Raw genomic sequence first — 16,634 nt, forward strand, 5'->3', positions numbered from 1 at the left:
CAGAGGCCACAAGGAGCCCACCTTGGGGCTGAAATTCATTAATATAGAGAGGGGGCATGTAGCCCTGCTCCCTAAGTCTCCAAAGTCCCCTGAGAGCCCAACCAAGGGCCAACATTTTACAAAAATAGGAGGGGGCTGTGCTGCCCCTCTCTCCATGCCACTAAAGGAACGAGGAGCCCACTCCAGAAGCCAATTACTTTCAGGCAATGGGGGACTTGTGTCTCCCTCCCTGATGCCATTAATGTCTCTGGACCCACCACCTGGACATAGCAGTTCCCTTGCCTGTACCAGCCCGGGCAGGTAAACCTGTGTTTGCTCTCGCTTGGCAGGAATATTTTCAAAACTCTGGTCAAGCGGGAGCAAACACAAAGTCTTCTTCCAGTGGGCGGGAGCTTTGAAAATGCTCCTGAACACTAGGAGCAGACTTTTGATCTGTTTCCCTGCATGCAGTGATTTTGGCAGCAGCTTTAGTAGATGTTCCCTGTGGGCGGGACCAATACCAGCCCCAGCTGCATGCGAGGAGCCAGATGGTGACATAGGTGCCATGGGGCTCCCCCAGCAACTCCTAATGAGAGCATGGTGGGTGCTGTGGGTGGGCACCAGGTCACCCACCTTTAAGTGGTGAGGGCTCCAGGGGATAGGGTCTTCAGGACCGATAAAAACTGTACGACCCACTTTGTTGAAATTAGTGGCAATGGGGGATGGGTTCCCAGGGTCTAACAAGGCTCCGGGAGGGGGTCCAACAGTAATGTCATTGGAGATGTCACTGGTGATATCATTGGTGATGTCACTGACCATGTCATGAGTGATGTAGTATGTGAGGTCATATGTAGTGCATTGAGGTGGACGTAAGTTATCAGTAGCTCAGATAATCATATTTGCTGAATTTCTATGTTTTTGTGTGTGTAAAATCTGAATCAAACTATAACATCCCCATAACTTTTGTTTTTTTAGTGAAAATATATATATATATATGTGTGTATTCATTGAAAAACCATTGGTTTCTGGGACGTTATAGTTAGGAATTAGCATTCAAAAAACCTTAGACATTCATTGAAAAACCATAGGTGACAGGGATGTAATAGTTAGGTTGATATTTCACTCACACAAAGCCATAGAAATGTGGCTGTTATAGTTAGCTGAGCTAACTATGACTCGCGCCCCCGCAATGCACTGCTGATCACATATTACATCACTCATGACATGGTCAGTGACATCACTGATGACATCTCAAATGAAATCACTAATGACATCATCCAGTGACTGAGTGTTTCTAAAAAGTTTAGGAATGTTATATATATATACACGCAAAGGTGTATTGAAGAATGAGTGGGTGTATGAGTGTTGGGATGGATGATTTAGTGGGTGTGTGACTGACTGTATAAGTGAGTGATTAAATGTGTCTAAGTGAATGCAAGGATGATTGACTAATCTGTGTAAATGTCTGTATCAGTCTGTCAGTTGATATATAAGTGGCTGCATGGGTTGGTGAGCAGCTACACGAGTGTCTATTTGGGTTAATGATTAGTTGTCTGAGCACCTGTATGGGTGCCTGAGTATCTGTGTGGGTGGGTGGAGGGGGCATTTTGCTCCCTGCATGGATGTGTGAGTGGGTGATTCACTGGGCTTATGGGTTCATTTGTGCATCTCTGAGAGGCTGTATGAATGAGTAAGTGTGCGTTTGGCTATGTTGGTGAGTGAATGTATGTCTCAGTGGTATATGTGTGAGTAACTATATATGTGAAAGTATATAAGAGACTATATGTGAGAGTTAGTGATTCTGAGAGAGGCTGTATGGATGAGTGTGTGCTTGTGTCAGTGATTGTAGAAGAGAGTGAGTATGTGTTACTATCTGTATGAATAAGTGAGGTGGTGTGTGTATAACTGTATAGGTGAGTAAATGGCAGTGTGATTGATTCTTTGGATGACTGACTAGGTGTGAGTAACTCTATGGGTGTGTGGCAGTGTGTGAGTGTCTGTATGGGTGTATGAGTGCATATATCAGTGGCTGTATAGATGAGTGGCTGCGTGAATGAGTGACTGTATGGGTGAGTGAGTGGATGTGTGTACACCCATGAATCAATGAGTGGGTATGCACTAACTGGTATTGGTGTGTCTATGGTTTCACAAATGATAGTCTGTATTTTAGAGTGGGTGTATCAAAAGTTATATTAGGGTGTGAAGAGGTGCATCAGATATTAGGTGGATGATGTCATTAGTGATGTCATTTGAGATGTCATCAGTGATGTCACTGACCATGTCATGAGTAATGTAATATGTGATGTCATCAGCAGTGCATTGCGGGGCTGTGAGTTATAGTTAGCTCAGCTAAGTATAGCGGCTGAATTTCTCTGGGTTTGTACGGGTGAAATGTCAACCTAACTATAACGTCCCTGAAGCCTATGGTTTTTTCAATGAATTTCTAAGGTTTTTTAAATGCTAATTCCTAACTATAACGATCCTGAAACCCATTTTTTTTAATGAATATCTAAGGTTTTTTAGATCATTTTATTAATGAAAATATGTTTGTAAGTTTTTTATTTCTTGTCTATCTTTTTAAAGTATTTCTATAACATTTTAAGATAATAATAAGTTTAAAAAATATGTATAACATAGCTGATCAAAGAGTCATAATGTTATTTATTTGAATTAACATTGTTTTCTTGTGCGTAATTTTCGACAGTGTGATATTATATACCAGAATTTTGAATTCAAAAAGAATTTAAAAAAAAATGTTTAGCACATTAGTTAAAGTTTTTTTTGCTAAATGTAATTTTGTATGATTGCTTTTAATAGTATGAAACTTGTTTTTTCTTTTCTTATAATAACTATCTTCTCTATATACATATATTATATATATATATATATTATTTTTTTGTAATTTAAAAAAATTGTCGCATACCATACGCTACCCTACACGGCAGGTGCATGGATGCGTTATACGAATATCACTCTAAAAAACATACTTAGAATGAATTAATTTATATTTTTTCACGTAGAGTTTTATTACTGAGTACATAAAATTGCAATAAAGAAGTTATCAATTTGATTTTTGTGGACGTGACGATATCGCTTAGCGGACACAGATCTATGTGTTGCGTGTGCAAATCCGTTACACAAATATAACCCCTAACCCTAAAATACATAATTACAATGAAATAATATTTTTTTTTAACTAAGAGGTTTATTAATCAATCCTAAAAATGAGTATTAGTGTTCCTGTGCAATATATTTAAGATGTTTGAAGCACAGTTTTATGTACATGGCACCATCGTGCAGCGGACATGTAGGGGTCGCGAATTCTGCCGTCACATATCTCCCGGATCGCGTAGGGCACACGACTCTGGCGAAATATACAAAAGTATGAAATATGAATGTTTCAAGTGTAAACATCTGTTTTGCATAAACACTTTTCATTCAAATACTTTGAAACACAATATCCTAATAGTAGTTTTCAGTTTTATATTACATTTAGTACATTGTATGGGTGTGCAACATATGCGTGACAGGTGCGCAACGTACCCGCGATGGATGTGCGACCCCTACGCAACGTCATGTCACATATAAAGAAAGATTCTTATTGATTAAAGAGGTTTTCATTTTGCTGATGGGTGGAGCCAAGACCTCTTACAGTCCTTTCATTTTGGGTATGTCTGGCTTGAAGACTACCTGTTTTGTACTCTCTATTAATTTTGTATTTTTTGGGGTGTTTTTCAATTTTCCCCCCAAAAAATGGCATAAGCATTCCCTGAAGAGCAGAAGGAAGAGATGGAAGAAGTGGAGTAGCCAGTGAAGAAGAGGAGGGAAAGCATTGTGTGGGCTTTCTTCACTGTACCTGAAGAGGAAAAGAAAGTGAACTCACCTAAGGTGATATGTACAATTTGCCACAAAGTCCTGTTGTGAGGATCTGAAAAGATATACTCATGTGGTACTTCTTCCATGAAAAACCATCTTGATACACCCTGTTCGTCTTGCACGAGAGGTGGAGTGCCGAAGTTGGGAAGAAGCAGCCAATGATGATGGAACACAACCATCAACATCTGCAGGGGTTGTTTTAAATACACCACATTGTTCCGGAGTTGGCAGATGCTGGCATCCACTGGAGAAATTGTTTGATGCCTCTGTGTGTTGGAGAGCTCTCCATAGACGCTATCAAAACTCTCCTTGGAGCTCACCAAAGTAACATTTTTATTGTACTCGTGTTTCTTCTTTGAAAAGAAACAGCAGAGTTGGACTCTAACTTTTATTTTTTGTTTATAAAAAATGAAAAACACCCCAATAAAATACAAAAAAATAAGAAAATACAAAACAAAAATTGTTCCCAAAAAATAAAAAAAGGTTTTAATGGAACCATCTAAACTGGTTCAAAATAGAAAAATTGTATGTAGTGAAACTGATTGCTTGTATGAATGTGTGTATGATCAATGTTAGAGTTGATTGCATAAGTGCAGGGATATGCCTGGGTGATTGGATGAGCGTATGAAAAGTACCTGAGTGAAAGTATCAGTGCAAGAGTAATGCCTCAGTCATTGGATGAGTGCATAGGTAGTGCATGAGTGAATGGATGAGTGCAAGGGTAGTGCCTGCATGAATGCTTGAGTGCAGCAAGAGTGCCTGTGTGATTGCTTGACTGAACGTGCAGTGCCTCGGTGACTGCATAACTGCAGGGGTGCTGCCTGGGTGACTGGATGAGTGCATGGGTAGTGCCTGAGTGAATTTAAGAGTGGAAAGGTAATGACAGTGTGCTTAGATCAGTCAGTGCATAGGTGGTGCCTCAGTAAAACAAAGACTGCAAGAGTAATGCCTGAGTCATTGGATGAGTGCATGGATAGTCCTTGAGGGAATGGCTGAGTGCAAGGGTAGTGCCTGCGTGAATGGTTGAGTGCAAGACTAGTGCCTGGGTGACTGTAGGATTGCGTAGGTAATGCTTGATTGATTGCATGTATGTATAGGTAGTTTCTCCTTAACTGTATGAGTGCATGGGTAGTGCGTGAGTAAAAGCATGACTGTAAGAGTAATTGCTGGGTCATTGGATAAGTGCATGGGTAGGGCCTGAGACAATGGATGAGTGCATGGGTAGTGCCTGAGTGAATGTTTCAATGCAAAAGTACTGCCTGGCTGATTACATGAGTGCATATGTAGTACCTGAGAGAATGGTTGAATGCAACAGTAGTGTCTGAGTGATTGTATGAGTACAGGCTAGTACCTGGGTGATTGGATGAGTGCATGGATTGGCCTGTATGAAAGGAAGAATGTAAGGATAATGCCTGGGTTATCCTATTAGTGCAAGAGTTATACTACAGAGAATAGGTGAGAGCACAGGTCGTGTTCGCGTGAAGGATTACATCGGCAACATGATGATAGTTTACAAATAGTGGAAAGGATCATTATTATTTATTTTAGAAACAAATAACATATAAACAAACTTTAAACATTTTTTTCAAGTTATCACCATAATATTTTATGTATTCTTACCTTTTAAGTAATTTACATATATTACTCAGTAAACGTATTTCAGAGTAGTATTGTCCTAAACAGCATAAAAACTGTTTTAAGAACATAAATTTACAATTGTATAACATTTTTAGGTTCCCTTTTCTGCTGTTCTCAGATTCCACTTAACTTCACCATACACAGTGATCTCAAAGTAGTATCATCATTGAACAGCGAGAAAAAAAAATCAAATTGATCGTAGAAAGAAAACACGTCAGCATAGATCATCATTTTCAATATGTGTAGCTATGTGTTTTTTCTATGTACTCTTTGTTAATTACTTCCTTCATCTACATTAACTCTATTATTTACGTCAAATACATTTGCCAAAATGCAGACTCTCATTTACATCTGGTACAATATACACAACAAATATATAAACTATTTCCTTTTAACCACAATTTTCCAAGTGCAATATCAATTAGCGCAAATAATATTCCAAACAATAATTAGAAACACTAATTGTTTACAGTGCTGTCTACTTCCTGTTCACATTTTCCCAATAGGCCGAATGATGTATTCAAAACTTTGGCTTCAAGGCAATAAGGCATAAGGCAATCTAGGTTTGAAATCCAAGTGGGCATCATTGCAATCAATCATATTGACATCCCTGGATCACACTGATCTTCTTCTTTTATTCATTTTTTAACGGCTTTTATAATTTCTTCTACTTTATCCATGTGCCAAACTAACCTCTTCAGATTGTATGAGGAGTGGACCACTTTGGGAGGTTCTTAACATCTGGGATTCCACTTCACTAATGAATTAAAAAGCCACTTTCTGAGGATTATGATCACTTTCGAGCCCGGGTATCACTGCATATTCAGAAACTTTTGTTTTTAAATTGTCTGAAATAAACGTATAATCAATTATTGATCCTTGGTTCGAATTTTTGAATGACGGGGTCAGCCCAGATTTTTCTTTTAACAAACTAAAGCCCGCCTGGGACATTATATCATAGCATTATTTTGCAGTTCCCTTAATCTTACCTTTTACTAAATGAAGTGAAATCAGATGAAGATTAAAACTACTAGAAACTAAAAGGCCATCTTCAGCGTGCTTGATTATCAATGAGCCTAGCATATCTTGTAGAACATACAGCTGCATGGTTTTATTTTTCTTAGCAATTAAATATATATTTAGTATGATTAGACTAAATTTGGTGTTGTATGACACCAGACGCAGTAGCCAGTTCAAGATCAACCACTTCCACTATTAAGTTTAAATCGCTCACTATGTAGCATGAGAGCAAACACTTTGCAAGGCCCATTTTATTTGATCGTACTGCCTGGACACTACACTCATTAAATCCAAGCAAGGGGGTCATTTGTTCACTCCATGTTTCTTGTAGTAGTAAAATTGTAAAAGTATTTAAAAATAATATTGTTTCAGGGTCAGACAATAAATGAGACAACCCATGGACGATCCAAGAACATATTCGTAATTGCACAACATTATCATCTGTAGCTAAAAGCTTTCAATTTCCATCTCCTCTATGCACATTCGCAAGGGTAGCTGTTAACCAGGACCAATCTTCTATTGGCACATAATTTTTTGGCCACCACTCACAGATTTGGCTCCCTGATTGCAAATTGGTAATCTGCAAGCTTGTACTGCAAGTCTGGGTAGCTGATGGAATTGTCGCTCTTCTAAGTACTGGATTTGGCTTATTACTTTCCACCTTTATTCCCTCCTTTTCTACCTTAGGTGCCAATGTCTCTAGATTCGTGGATAATCAAAATGTATTCACAATTTCATTAGTGGTCCAAGTTGTAATAGTGGACTCACAAGTGAATGGTTGTATTTGTTTAAACTGGACCGACAGTGGATCAGATGTTTTAATACATGCTAAATCCGGAATAGTTGATAGTATTTTCAATATTAAGCCCCAATTGAGGCTATCATGGATACCCCGGGATTCATATAAAGGATGTAGTACCAGTTTTGTTCCCCGATTACTCTTCCTTTAGAAATTATTGGACGAGAGAATCCAAAATTATATTTTGTATAAAATTTCCCTTTGTAATTGTGTTTTCGTCAACAGTATTTTCCACATCGATGACTTTGAAACCGTAAAACTTGTTATCTCAAGCTTTTTTCTACACCTTTTCTATTGTTCGTGTAAAGACAAACACTTTCATCAGTATCACTTCCAAATTTTGGAGCATTCTTTATCCATAATAGCATGTGCATGTGAGGAGCACCTCTAGCTTGGTACTCTTTTCAGCAAAAGAAATCAGTAACTTCTCCACGTGGAGGAATATTTTTAATGCGGAAAAATGACATCATACTTTGAAACCTATGGTTAAAATACCTGCAGGCATTTACAGGATCCAAGAAACATAGCTCTCCAGGTGTCTTCAATTCAATATTTTTTAAATTTAAATTTGCTTATCGTAGAAATTCAAGTAAATATTCCCCCGCATATTCAGCACAACTAAGTGTTACAAGCTATGAAGATGTACCTAAGTTTCTTAACATGCATTTAAGTTCAGCGTGGCGACCAAACCAATATTCTTTGGTACCACATTGACAAGCCATCAAATTAATTAACTGCGATTCTAAATTTTCATCTATTCGTTGAACTTTGTCCATGAATTCTTTTGCAGAAACATGTTGAAGATGAGCTCCTGTTTTTAATATGTGGTTCACTGCATATGAAAGTGCAGACAAATCACTTTCAAACAGAAGATGAAATATATATATAGAATGCAATGTCGAAATCTTGGATCTTCAAAGTACAATCTTGAGTGGTATTCTGAAACTGGAATCCGTATAGCTCGCTCATCAAATCGTCCACCTTCTCCAGTGAGGAACAGCTGTGGACAACAACAAGCTTCTAAACTTTTTTCCCATACACTCATGGGAGTTCCCCTTTGCTTCCTTCCTTTGAAATAATTCAATACTGTTCCCTGTCACTTCTTTTGAATGTAGAGGATGTATAGCACGTTCATAAATCTCTTCACTCCTAGACTTGTCCACTTTTTCTATTTTGCCACTTGAAATTTCTGTTTTATCTTCTAAGCATATTACCTCTTCATCAACATTTACATTCTTATAATAAATATTATTCTGTACCAGATATAATGTAGCCTTTTGAAGTTTATTAACATCTACACACTCTTGCCATATTTTTCGACTCTTTGTTTGTACACAATTAACTAGAATAACTACTGGCTCATTTTCATCTTTGTCTACACCAACAGTTTCAATATTTGTCTTAAAATCCAAAGGTAAGTACACAACTCTTCCTTTCAGACCTCTTTGAAAATCTGTTGGAGGCAGCTTACATGTTTTAGGCTCCATACGAACTATAGCCTGACATGGGTGCACAGATTGAATAAGAATGGACTCATATACATTCAAATCTGCCAGTTCTGGAGGAAGAGCTACCAACTCTAACTTGTAATGTACTGCTCTAGTAGGCAGTTTGTTTTTTTCTAATTTCTTGTAACAGTATTTACAAATAACTTGATCAGTAGCCAACTCAAACTGACCATCTACCAACAAATAAGCACCAGGTTGCTGCCACTTATTATTGTTTTCCTTTTCACTTTTTAAATATAAATCTACATTCTTAGTTTGACTTCTATAATAAGTACGTCGACAAAAAAAAACATAGTTTGGTTTTTCACATGTATCTGTCTTAAACTTTGTAATTTCTGCAGCAAACTCATAAATACTAATGTCTTTTGCATGTTGTTCAACATCTACACTTATCAAACTCTCACTTTCTCCACACTCCTCTTGTGAAACAAAAAAACAAAACTGTTTATCATCACAAACTTTTTGTACATCTGAAGCTTAACCATGCAGAGCTGTGTTCATTCCAGTTAAACATAATGCAGGAGTTTTTACATAGTAAATTCTCCTTACTACCTACCGCATTTCTGAGTGGTGTACTACTAACATTCTTAAATGATAAAAAGTACTTTTAAACACTTTTCTTGGAAGACAAGCCAGAGATTGACCCTGCAACATACTATATTTTCTTTACTTACATGGATCTAGTCCTTGTAACATCTTAATCTTCTGTTTAAGACTTTTTTGCATACTCTCGTAAAAAGGTTTGCAATATGTCAATAGATTCCTGTCGAATACTGCAAATACTGCTACAATCCCACTTATATACAGGACCTTGCATACGCTTTCATTGAACTTCTTGAGCTATTACTTCTTCCACACACCTAACATCCATTTTTTCTTTAGGAATGGCACACCCATCTATATCTCATAGCATCGACCACTAGTATCAACTGCATGCACTAATGTGTTCTGTTGAAAATAGCTTTCTTCATTAAAGAAAGGCTCAGTTGTGGAAGAGTTTTTCTTTTGCTTTTCTACTTCATAAACACCATTGTTTTAGACAATGTTCTCATTCTCTTCAACATTAATATAAATAATTTATGTTTCAATTTAAAAGCAGTATCTACTACACTTTCAATGTCTTGCTGATCTTTTTTTTATACTTCTTACAAAGTTTTAATACATTTTTAATTACACTACCTCAAAACATTTGTGTGCGTATCTCTTTAAATTGCTTTTCTCTTGTTGAAGCATGTGTTGTTTTCTTACCATAATATAGGTTGTTCTCCTTCAGCTTTCTTGTAAAACTTTCCTTTTTTCTTTCATTTTTATTCTCTTGCTTTAATTTCTATGTAACTGTGTTAAAAAACTGTTTAGTGCTCTTACCAGAACAGACTTTATCCTTGGTAAAATGTTTGTCTTTTTCTAATCCACTCTTCTTACTTTTGTTTAAGTAGATTTGTTTTTTTTTGTTGTCTTCTCTTTTCATGTAGTCTTGCCATCTTCAATTTGTGATTTTTCTAAAAAACAAAGAACAGTTTTAATAATTTGTTACATGAATTAACAATTTAAAATTAATAACACATCAATTATCATATTAACTAGTAAACAATTACTTACAATTACATTGCTATCCTCTTTATTACAAATAAAAAAAACTATAGAAACAAGCAGGAGAACTGAAGAAAGAGGAAAAAAGGTGCTATTGAGAAAGTAAGGGAGGGAAAGAAAAAAATGTTTAGAAATGCCAAGAAGAAATACTCAAAGAGGAACACAGGTACAAAAAAATGTGAGAAATACAAAAAGAGGCAACACAGGTGCACAAAGAGACAGTAACGGATGCACAAAAGACAAGAGAGATGCAGAAACAGGCAAGAAATGTGCAAAACAGGGAACACGGATACACAAAAAGACAAGAGGGGTTCAAAAAGAAGGAAGACAGCTGCACAAAGAGGAAAGAGATACTCAAAGAGGCAAGAGAAGTGCAGAAAGAGAGAAGAGGGATGCAGAAACAGACAACATGCATGCAAAAAGAGACAAGATGAGTGTCAAAAGAACCAAGAAAGGTGCAGAACGAGAAGCCAAGTGCAGAAAGAAGCAACAGAGGTACACAAAGAAGCAAGAGAAGTGCATAAAGAAAAAAGAGATGCACAGAAAGGAAAGTGAGGTGCATAAAGATGGAAGACAAGTACCCAAACACATAACAGAGGTGTAGAAAGAGGCAAAACAGCTGCAGAGGGAAAAGAGAGCTGCACAAAGAAGCAAAAGAGGTGCCAAAAGAAACAAAAGAAGTGCATAAAGTACTTAGAGAGGTGCAGAAACAGACAAGAAGGATGCAGAAAGAATCCAGAGAAGTGCAGAAAGAAGCAAGAGAACTCCATAAATTCAAAATAGCAATCTTTGTTACTCTTGTAAATCTCACCATATTCTTGAAAACATGCATGTAAGCGTCTCTACCTTTTAGTGGACGCATCATACAAATAGTAGTATACCTGTACTACAAACGTATAGCATGTTCAGATGCATAACACATACCAAAATACGTTTGCAAGTAGACACATACCTCAGTCACAAGACCATGCAGACCATGACAAACTGCACTTCCTATTCCAAGCAACCACCTTAAGTTTATACGGCATACTCCAATGATACCTTTCTAAGGACTCATACAAAATAGCCTAATGACTAATCCCTCTGCCACCACGTCTTAAACCTGACTTTTATCTCGCAGCTTCACTATTCAGCGACTACTCTGAGTGTTGGGCCTAGCCAAATATAAAGCAGCAACCCTTCGCATGTCTCTGTTGTAAGTCTCATCCAGTGGTCGTAGTGGGGAAAAAAAGTAGGGGAACTGTCAGTGGAGAATCAGAGGGCGGGAACAACCTGAGGATAAGATTAGTGGGCCGAGTCAGAGGTGTGGCAAGAATGCACAAAATATTCGAATTTTACGTATTTGTTTGGCATTTCACTGACCAGTTAACAGTTTTTTATGTTATTTAATTCAACCGATGGATACACATGATTATTTAAGCTATAATGTGAGTTACTGACATTAAAATACATTCACAAAATAGGATATGTTTCCAATCACAGAATGTCCCAAATATTCTTAAAAGTAAAAGCACAAGCCATTTGCTCCGAGCCTTGGAGTTTCTGTTGGCACTTCTCCACCCTTTTTCCACAAGGTCAGTTCAAACATGAATAGCAACATATCCAAGTTTGCAAATGTTTTCTATATAATTATGGCTCTGCCATTTTTGCCACATAATACATAATCTACTGCATTATCTGATAATTTCAACTAATAAATAGTTTGTAGCTCAAACAGATCCAAAGTTAGTAAAAAATGGGAATTGTGTTGCTGTGAAGCGGATGGCCCTTTGCAAAGGTTGACTAATCACCTTTCTCACTGCTTCATTTGTATGTTACACTGGTACTAATAATGCAAAATCTTTCCAGAGACTGCTAGCATGTGTAAAAATGTCAAGATAGTAAAGTTTCACAAAATATCCTACATTACGCTGCAGCATTTTTTTGCTGCATAATTTAGTCAACGCTGCTGCATAATTTTGTCCTCCTTTGCTGTATAATTCAAGTGGCCCCAAAGCAGGCAGCACATATTAAAAGTGCTGGTGCATGAAGCACAGACTGTGAAGTTTGCTAACTTAGTTTGGCGTGCATGCAAATCCTGCATTGCCATTCCATGGTGAGCTGCAGCTACTCCTTCTGAAACAAGGCCAATGGAGGTAATATATAGGTGAGGCGGACTGGCCTCAAGGGCAGGGCTGGCTTTAGCACTGGTGGCTCCCTGTGCAATAATATTTGTTGGTGCTCCCCTATGACCACCTCCGGCATGGATTCCTTCACTACCACCCTTTAACATTGCCCTTCAAGTCTCCATTACCACTCTCTCTCACATGCTTTTAATTTGATTTGTAGCCCTACTCATATTAGTGTAGGCTGTCAGAGCACTTTACATCAGACACATTACACAGAGACAATGAATTATACATGTGTAAATCACTGCATAGGAAACCCTACATATGACTAAGGACTACAAGGTGTAGGAGTCACACGACAACCATACTAGTAGCAATATAGTTTAATAGTCATTGATCTTGAGAAACACTAACTCAACATTTAAAACATAATACCATGGTTGGAGGGTTCTATTTAATAATCAGAATTGATTTATTTCCAAATGAACACGTTTTGCAACATTAGCATAATCAAAGACTGGGGGGAAAAAAACATAACACTCTAATTCATACCTTGCAGTTTGCATGAAACTCTTATATGACAGTTAATAGCTAACAACTGTTCTATGTTCGGCTTTTAACTTATAAACTGCAAGTAACAAAACAATCTCTCTGACAAAAGCAGTAACCTACTCACCTATTTACATTATGTACACTTGTAATCTTCATGGTACATGTTCTTTACAGCAGGCCTATTAACCCTCTGCGCTACCTTTCTATGAGTCAAAACTTCCACTAGACAAAACTCTAATCTCTCTCTCTAAGAACATCAATCACCTGAGTTATCATGACATTTTTATTGTTGCTGACGCCCCCACCCAAACTCAGCACCCGGTGTGGTCACACCAGTTGCACTACCCTTGAGCCGACTAGTCTTAAGGATCCTGTGACCTCGTGCTCTAGGGTGTGCTGCTTCGTATGCTGCCCACAACACTGGAGGTGAACTTCAGTATGGATTTTGATGAACAGGTCTTCAAGGTTAACTCACACTTGCCACTGCTAGTGTCTACCTGCTTGTGCTAAGACACCAGGGCTTCTAAGGTCTTGTGGGTCCTTCTAAGGTCTAGCATGGGAATGTGCTCGCTCAGAAGAGAGGTCTGAGGCACTGGTCATGAAGGCTGAACTTGGTTCCCCAGTTCCAAATTCGGCAGCTCTCATCATAGTGCCACATACTCTCCCCCACTGAACACCATACACCACAACTAAGAGAAACTCACACTGTCTTCAACTATAACCCAATTGTGCCACGCTATAAACACCTGGATGCGCCTCAATTCAAATTACGCACTAGACAACCTCCCTTTTTGTTCTTGCATCTTCACTGTTCAGCGACTACTTAAAGTGCTGGGAATACCCAAATATAAAGCAGCAACCTTTAGCATGCCTCTGTTGTAACTCTCACGATATTCCTGAAACTATCCAGACATGTGTCTGTGCCTTTTGCTAGTGCCATCATATATAAAAGAAACATACAAATAGATGTATACCTGTGTTTGATAGGTCTAGCATTGTTGCAGGGAAGTATGGGACCTTGGGTCTTCCTACCACCTTAGTACCCACAAACCCAGGACCGACTAACTATAGTGTCTCACTTGCTCTCCTACACAATTCCCAGAGAAACAAATCATTAGACACCCCAGAACACAACACTCCCAGATCTCTCAGGAATAGTGGCAACAAGGCACACCCTTTCACTCACACTCTTCTACTTGTCCAAAATAAGATCTGACAGAGACACGAAACAGTTTAAAATATTTATTATAACTAGGCTTTCCTGTTTTCAGTTTCTATTTTTGGTAAATTCTGGTGGGGTTTATTCAGTTTTTTCAATACCTTAAAAAACAGTGGTTATCAGTGGTTACACTTATTTGCGCCATTAAAAACAACAGAAACAGTGTTTTTCCGGTGTTTATGGAATTTTAATTTAATTGTAATTATTGCTTGCTGTGTATAGGTAGTGTGTGCACAGGGTATATGAGGAACAAATACATTTTTACTGCACCAGAATGGACTACTAAGTCAATAGCATTCTTCATTAACTCTGAAGATTGTAAAGATGCTTTCAGCATACCATCTAGCAAGTGACAAGGATCTCTTACAGGGAAGCGCTTCAGCTCAGGTATTGATTTTGACAGGCCATCATATAACATGTTCATATACATAGCTGAATTACACAGCAAATACAAATAATATCACTCCAATCTTAATTGAACTTGGTAGGAACTTTTTTCAGCAGCATTCCAAGTGACACTCTGTTCCATGTTTACCAAATGCCTGGTGTTATGTTTTCACCACTATCTCAGATGCTTGGTGACAACATTCTTTTCACACATACCTGTCACTACATCTTGCATTGAATGTTTGAAAACTGGGGTGTTTGGCAATTCACTTACAATCAATGCTGACTCACTAGAAAGGGGGACAGATGTATCAAAGGATTTCACCCATTCTCTGTCTGTGGGTAAATGTGATGCTACATATTAGGAACGATTCTAATTAAACCAGCCATTTTACCTATCAGTGAAGTCAAATGTAGCCAAAATTTCATATATGATTTGGATATTTCCCTATTCTCTACAGTTTATAAAATAACTAAATAACACCTACAAATGCATCTAAACACTGCATCTTTAGACCAGAAGGAAGAAGAGACAATGTTTCAGTGACATCCCTAAACAACAAAACTCAAGCAGAATAATGTTAGCCCAGTCTCTCTTGATACTACCTTGTATAACAAAGTTACATTGTACTGGCCCCTTAAGGACGAAATAAAAATGACTCTTTCACTCATCTTTTCCTTCCTTTGAATGGCACTTAGTTTGTGGTTGCAAAGGTGTTTTTTCAGTGTTTATATGATTACACCAGTGATGGGTATTTTTCTTTCAGTGGGGTTTTATCAGTTATTATAGGTTTAAACCTAAAACCAAAATAGCCTAATTATAACTAATGTGCCCTAACATGCGGTATACGTGCCACAACAAGAAGGAAAATGCATAATACAAATATAGTCAGCATAGCAGCGAGTCCATACATCATGAAGGGAGATGTCATCATAAAAAGACAATGGAGAAAAACACTATGGGGCCTAACCTCCTTCCCCTATATTACAAGTTCCCCAAACCCCATACTTTAGCTTATACATGGTATATCTACGTCATAGGTCTTCTCCCTGGAAAGGGCCCTCTCAAAGTGTGTCTCACCTCTTTAAGTACCGGACTAAAAAACCCAAGTACGCTGTCCAGACAAAAGCTGCATCAGAATGTTTTCTCAAACGGCTAAGGTCTGGCCAGAACAAGATAATAAGGGGCATTGTTATTGGAACTTGCACATAATGTTCAATCAAAATCCCAGGAACTTACAGAGAGCGAACACAGCCATGAGTTCCCATGTGAAAGCAGTCATTGAAATGTTGCAAAAATAAAGATGTGTAGTAACGTGTGCAAAAGCAGTAGGCAAGCTCCGAAGTGCTCATGCTAACTTAGTGAAAAATGACAATATCCCCATAGGCCACGTGACAACCTACCCTTGGCTAGGGCATTAGCCATATGTGGAATCAGAAATCAGAGCTAAACAGAGGAAAAACGTCTTTTTCGGAGTCCAATTGAGAGATTGGCAAAAAAGGCCCCAAAAAATATGTAATTTCAAGAGTATATTGTTTGAAAAACAGCATTTTGCCGATTAGGTGCTCAAAGAGCCATCCATTTACATGTCATTGTCAGTGACCAAAACGTTGCAGGAAAAGCGGAATGCCATGAACTCCAGAATGTTGTCTGTCCCTTCCATTGTGAAAAAGTTTCCATCCAGTTGATGAGATCTAACGAACACACATGTTCCACATATCCAGAGGCTCTGAGGAGCATTTCAGGGCAACCAGCATCAACTTCGATGAGTAATGAGGTGCTGCGCACGGGCGCAGGTACTCAAGTCTGCCGTTGGTTCAAGCAAAGGATCGCACAGCAGGCGCCTACCCATGGCACATTCCTGGTCATGGGCCTTTAAGGGACCCATTAGCATTTCGTAATCCATGGTGACTCGTGTGGTATTGAAGAGGAGGACATCCAGGGACCATTGAAAGAG

At 38.2% G+C, this 16,634-nt stretch overlaps 1 pseudogene; it reads right to left on the bottom strand.

Moving 5' to 3' along the window:
- The window catches only part of LOC146867084 (uncharacterized), a 66,306-nt pseudogene extending 49,966 nt beyond the window's left edge, over positions 1-16,340 (bottom strand).
- Positions 16,341-16,634: the final 294 nt, after the last annotated feature.

Source organism: Triturus cristatus, chromosome 1_2 (assembly GCF_964204655.1).
Source record: "Triturus cristatus chromosome 1_2, aTriCri1.1, whole genome shotgun sequence".
Classification (NCBI taxonomy): domain Eukaryota; kingdom Metazoa; phylum Chordata; class Amphibia; order Caudata; family Salamandridae; genus Triturus; species Triturus cristatus.